Below are 6,830 nucleotides of genomic sequence, written 5' to 3' on the forward strand. Positions count from 1 at the left end.
AATCACATGACCCATATAGCAAGGAAGTTACAAACCCCGAGGGTTAGTGTCTTCATGATGGTTATAGAAGTATGGATTGTGGCCTTTCTGATGTATATCTTGCTTTATTCTCAGTCTGGTGATTACGAGACGTTCTGGTTTGGGAGTTGGTGGCCATGATAGGGCAAGACTGACTGATGATGACATTCGTGTGTTGATCGCTATCGACGTAGATGCTGCTGTCCGTGTTGGATCTATATGCCCAAGAATCATTATGGAGTGATATTGCTAATAATATATGATCCTATAGGGTCACACATATATGAAGTTGGTACATTTTGTATATTTATTATTAATGTGATTATTAATAAATAATATCGATTCTTGTATTTTAATTTGGGATTAATTATTTTTTTATGAACATAATAATTATAAGAGAGTATAACTAGTTGTTATTTCATAATATATGAATTAATAAATCATGTACAACATTTAGGACTAGTTGGATTTTTTTTGTCTTTTACCTAAAGACAAAGTTTATATTTTATAAACTTGGAGTTTATAAAAAATAAAGAATACTCTTCTTTTAAGAAGGTATTGCCGAAATTAATAAAAAAACTATGGCGGTTGCTTTTCAAACTCCATGCTTTGTCTCCCATGTTTCTAAAGGCTAGCCATTACTTTAGAGTATTTTAATGGTTAGCCTTGCTTTTTCATGGGCCATATAAGAGATGCATGAGGCTTGCATTTTTTCAAGAGTGAAACACTTCTTTCTTCCCTTCTTTCTCTCTTATTTTGAAGTTTGGTGCTTTGCTTTGGTGGTTTAGAAGCCATCTTGAGTTGTCTCCTTTAGTGCTTATTTGAGTTAAGCACTTAAAGGCTTAAGACACTCAAGAATACAAGAAAGAACTAGCATTCCAAGTGCCTTACTCTTTATGGTGGATACTTGTAGAGAAATCATACACTTCGATTTTTGCTATTTTCATCAACACCCCAAAACCAAGTGGGTTCAAAGACTTCAAAGGTTTTCTCTAAAACATCCTATGGTTTTTTTTATTATTTCATTCTAATCTCTATAAATGGATCCATGATGGTTTGGTTTTATTATGAACTAAAAATAAATTTGGTATTTTTAAAGTCTTCTGTTGCCGTTTTTTATTGAAAAACAAACTTTTATTTCTTATCAAAACCCCAATAGTGGTATCAGAGCCATCTTTTATATGTTAGAATGATTTTTTGTATTTGATAATCTTTGGTTTTTGGAAAACAAGCATGGATTTCTTTTGGTTAAGAAAAATCCATATTTGTCTTCTTTAGCAACTTCTTGGTTAAAATTGCTTATTTTTATATATAACCAATTTTCATGCATTTTGGTTATATAAAAGTTGACTTAGAAAAAACAAAGAGTTTTTTGTTATAATATTTGATATGTTGTTGTGTATAAACAAGCCATTTGGACCTTTGTGTTGTGTTTGGCTGATATTTATTTATTCATAAGATGTAATAAATAAATAAGTATTTTTTCATTTGTTGATTTGTTGTAATAAATTAGTTAGACTAGTTATATTTCTTTTTAAACGTAACAAGATGAAGAAATGACCATTTTGAAGATGACTTAACCATTTATGACCATAATCCAACCATAAGCTTCCACTTTTAGTTTTGGGATTAATTATAGTCTTAAATGTTTTAAGTGTTGCAACTTTCACAACATGAAGATTTGAAGTCATTTTGCAAGCAAGAGTTGACTTGGCAAGTGGGAGCTTGAAGACCTTTTGAAGTGTCCCTTAAGTCCTTTAGGAAAGACTTAATAATTCTTGTGATGACTCACAAAAATTATTACTAGACATGGCTTGGTTTATATACATTATAATGCATGCTTGTGATGTTTATTTTATGTTAAATGTATGTTATGTTTTATGTATGAAAATGGTTTTTACATGTCAAATGACATTTTTCATAAGATAATATCACTTGGAGTTTGAGTAAAAATATTTAAAAGATAACATAAGATGTTTATAAATGGATATTTATAAAAACATTTTACCGATTACCGGTTAAAACTCAATTTCGTTGAAAATAGTTTTATTGTAAAACTTATAAATACCCAACTCTAAAATATTTGAAATGGTTTAAAAGATGTTTAAACTGTTAGCCTATTATTATTAGCCCACTTGCTTATGAGCCCTTTAGTCTTTAGCCCATTAGGGTTTTGTCTAACTAGTATTTATATACACTTTCTTCTTTGTAATCTTTATGCTTTTCATTGAGAAACCTTGTATTTTTCTCTTTATTATAATCATATGACAATGTTATCATGGTATCAGAGCAAAGGTTTGATACGTTGTTAGAAGCCTTTGTAGCAGTCATCTGTGGCGTGGATCGAACTTTTATAGGGTTACTGTAGCAGATTTGTTCGTAGAAGATTGATGTGTTGATTCGCTGTTGTTGTTGATTTGTTCGTTGTTGCTGTTAATTTGTTCGATGTTGTCAGTATTCGTTGTTACGTTGATTCGTTGTCGCTGTTGATTCGTTGTCCGATCGATTGCTTCCGCTGGTTTGTTACTCCTTTCATTCTCAGATTGTTATATTGTTATTGTGGTTATTTTTTCACTGTCAACATGACTGGAAAGGATGATTCCCTTCAGTCAATCAGTACTCGTCTAGATGGAAAGAATTATACGTATTGGAGTTACGTTATGAAGAACTTCCGTCGTGGGAAGAATATGTGGGGCTATGTAGCTGGGACTAAAGCCAAACCCTCAGTGCCTCAAATTGAAAATTTTGATTTGTTGCTTGATGCTTGGGAGACTGATAACTCCAAGGTTATTACTTGGATAAATAACTATGTTACTCAGTCCATTAGTATGCAGTTGGCTAAGTATGACACAACAAAGGAAGTTTGGAATCACTTGGAGAGACTGTATACTCAGTCCAATTTTCCTAAACAATACCACTTAGAATATGATATTCGTGCCCTTCAACAGAATGACCAGAGTCTTCAAGATTTCTATGCTGCTATATCTGATCTGTGGGATCAATTGGCTCTTACTGAATCTAAAGAGTTAAAAAGATTTTGAGCCTTACATTGCTCGGAGGGAAGAACAATGCTTGGTCCAGTTCTTGATGGCCTTGTGTTCTGATTTTAAAGGTCTACATGGAACAATTCTTCATCGCTCTCCTCTTCCTTCAGTTGATTATGTTGTCCATGAGTTAATTGTAGTAGAGACTCGTATCAAGTCTCATGTAGATAAGGGGTTTAAAGCAACCTTTATTCCTACTCCCGCTCCTGCTGTGCTTTCCATCTGCTCAAACCAATCCCGACAAACTTCAAGGGTTGCTTATGATGAGTGTGCATTCTGCAAACAGAAGAATCATTGGAAAGCTCAATGTCCATTGTTAGTCAACAATGGTAAACCTGGTCAACATCAGTCGGGAAAACAAAATAGGTCTGGTCAACAGAAGTCTCAGCCACGTTGATCTGGTACTCCTCCATGGACCCCTCGTCCTCCACAGTTTGCTACTGCTTCTATCCCACTAGTTGATATAGATTCTGTTGGAAACATGCCTCCATCTGCATTTGGACCACAAGGTGTTTGAGAACTTCAGACATTATTTGGCTTCTAATCCCACTGCCATGTCTACATCTATGTCTCACTCTGGTCCTACTTCATCTGGTACATCAGGTATTCCCTCATCTTTATGGATTTTAGATTCTGGTGCAACCCATCATATGAACCCTCATTTGTCATCATTTACTTCTTTGTCGCAAGTGTCATCTATTTATGTTAAGTTTTCTAGTGATACATCTATGCTAGTTGAGGGTGTTGGGTCTGTCTCTATTTCTCATATCACTCTCCCTAATGTTTATTAAATTCCCAAACTTACTTTGAATCTTGCTTCAGTTAGTCAGTTATGTAAGTCTGGTAATTGGGTGTTCTTTTCTGATTTTGTCTATGTTATACAGGATCAACACACCTAGAAGGTGATTGGGATCAGCCGTAGGGTGGGGGACCTGTATGTCTTGGAGGTTTCAAAGTGTCTGCTGTTGCTGCCTCCAGGGTTGATTTATCTTCTTTCCGTTTGATTCCTTTGTCGTCTGAGTTTTATCTTTGACATTCTCATTTGGGACATGTGTTTGTATCACGTTTGAGTTTTTTAGCACCTAGTCGTGTTTTGGGTCATTTAAACACTTGTGATATTTCTGATTGCAATTGTTGTAAACTGGCAAAATTTTCTACTTTACCTTTCAATAAAAGTATGTCTTGTTCTACTGCTCCTTTTGACATTATTCATTCTGATGTATGGGTTCCTGCACCAGTATCCACAAAGGGTGGGTCAACCTATTATGTAGCATATCTGATTTCTTTGATATTTACAGTAATTTTAGAGCTCTTGTTAAAACTCAACATGTGACTGTGATTAAGTGCTTCAGGTGTGACTTAGGGGGTGAATATACCTCTAATGTTTTTACTTATTTATGTGCTTCTGATGGTACCATACACTGGTCCTCGTGTACTAACACACCTCAGCAAAACGGTGTGGCAGAACAAAAACATCGTAATATTGTTGAGACTGCCCGTTCATTGCTCTTGTCTGTGCAGGTCCCCAGTGCCTTTTGGGAAGAAGCAATCCTAACTGCTGTGTATGTGATTAATCGTATCCTTACTTCATTGAATTCAGGAATGTATCCTTTTGAGAAGCTATATGGTCATCTACCAGACTACTCTTCCTTACGAGTTTTTGGATGTACTTGTTTTGTTCTTTGTACTCATGTTGAGAGGAACAATTTGGAGCCGAAATCTGCTATTTGTGTATTTTTTGGGTATGGTATTGGACAAAAAGGATACCATTGCTATGATCCTGTGAGTCAGAATTTATATGTTTCACGACATGTCACTTTTTTGGAACATATTCCTTTCTACTCAATTCCTGCTACAACCCACAATGTAAGGAAGTCCGATCTTTTGCATATTGATCCTTTTAATGAAGAGATAGAGGCTCGAGATCCATCTACGCCACCTGATCCTTCAACTCATGATACACCCACCTCTTAAGAGAGTTCCTCAACTCCCCCTGTTCCTGAGCCTGCTCCTTCGATTGTTGAAATTGAGGATCCACCTCCACCATCACCCCTCATGAGATCTACTCGTCCTGTCAAGTCCACCAAGCTTCTAGATTTTACTTACTCTAAATATTCAGGACCATTTACTTCATTTATAGCGAGTATCCATCATTTGTCTGAACCTGTATCATATAGAGATGCTGTTTTAGATCCTCTTTGGCAGTATGCTATGGATGAGGAACTCACTGCTCTTCATCAGACTCATACATGGGATTTGGTTTCCATTCCTCCTGGGAAACATGCGATAGGTTGTTGTTAGGTGTACAAGATAAAAACAGAAGTTGATGGGTCCGTTGAGCGGTAAAAGGCCAGGTTTGTAGCAAAAAGGTATTCTCAACAGTATGGTTTTGACTATGAGGAGACATTTGCCCTAGTTGCAAAGATGACGACAGTCCGTATTATGATTGCAGTTGCATACGTTCGACATTGGAAGATTTTTCAAATGGATCTCAAGAATGCTTTTTTGAATGGTGATCTCCATGAAGAGATTTATATGACTCCTCCCCCAGGAATTTAACACCGGCCGGGTGAGGTTTGTCGGCTTCGCAAAGTTTTGTATGGTCTCAAGCAAGCCCCTCATGCTTGGGTTGAGAAATTCTCCACAGTGATTACCTCTCTTGGATTTGTCCAGAGTAATCATGATTCTGCTTTGTTTGTTAGATGCTCGAGTGCGGGACAGATTATAATATCCTTATACGTGGATGACATGATTATTATAGGTGATAACCATGATGGTATTGAGTCTTTGAAGCATGATATAGCTCATCGATTTGCTATAAAGGATTTGGGCTTGCTGCGTTATTTCTTGGGTATTGAGGTAGCTCTGTCTAAGAAACGGTATCTTCTTTCTCAAACTAAATATATATCTGACTTGTTTACACGGGCGAGCCTCTCTGACAATCGGACTGTTGATATTCCCCTTGAAACCAATGCACGCTAGTCTCCTACTGATGGTGTTCCTTTGTCCGATCCGAACCTTTATCGCACTGTTGTGGGAAGTTTGGTTTATCTCACAGTTACTCGTCCAGATATTGCCCATGCTGTTCATGTTGTCAGTCAGTTTGTTACTTCCCCTACCTCTGTTCATTGGGGTGCCGTTCTCCGTATTATGAGATATCTTCATGGCCCTCAGTTTCAGACGCTCTTGTTTCCAGCGACGTATTCTCTTAAGTTACGTGCATATAGTGATGCTGATTGGAATGGTGATCGCCATGATCGTAAGTCCACCACTGGATTTTGTGTATTTCTTGGAGAGTCTCTCATTTCGTGGAAGAGCAACAAAACAGGACGTTGTCTCTAGATCTTCCATGGAGACTGAATATCGTGTTATGGTTATAACTACATGTGATATTATCTGGTTACGGTGGCTGCTTGCGGATATGGGAGTTCATATTTCTTCATTTACTCCCTTGCATTGTGATAACATAAGTGCGATACAAATTGCAAAGAATTTTGTTTTTCATGAGCGGACGAAGCACATTGAGATTGATTGTCATTTTACCCGTCATCACCTGCAGCTATGGACCATATCGCTTCCGTTTGTTTCATAAACATTGCAGATTGCATATATTTTTACGAAGGCTCTATTGGCTTCTCGGTTTCGGTTCTTATGTGACAAACTCTTAATGCTTATTGCTGCAACATTGTGAGTTTGAGGGGGGATGTTAGCCTAATATTATTAGCCCACTTGCTTATGGGCCCTTTAGTCCTTAGCCCATTAGGGTTT

At 36.9% G+C, this 6,830-nt stretch overlaps 1 pseudogene; it reads left to right on the forward strand.

Moving 5' to 3' along the window:
- The first annotated feature begins 5,486 nt into the window (after positions 1–5,486).
- Positions 5,487–6,404, forward strand: LOC145095096 (secreted RxLR effector protein 161 pseudogene; annotated as a pseudogene).
- Positions 6,405–6,830: the final 426 nt, after the last annotated feature.

This window comes from Lactuca serriola, chromosome 3 (genome assembly GCF_051521515.1).
Source record: "Lactuca serriola cultivar US96UC23 chromosome 3, Lser_US96UC23_V15, whole genome shotgun sequence".
NCBI lineage: Eukaryota > Viridiplantae > Streptophyta > Magnoliopsida > Asterales > Asteraceae > Lactuca > Lactuca serriola.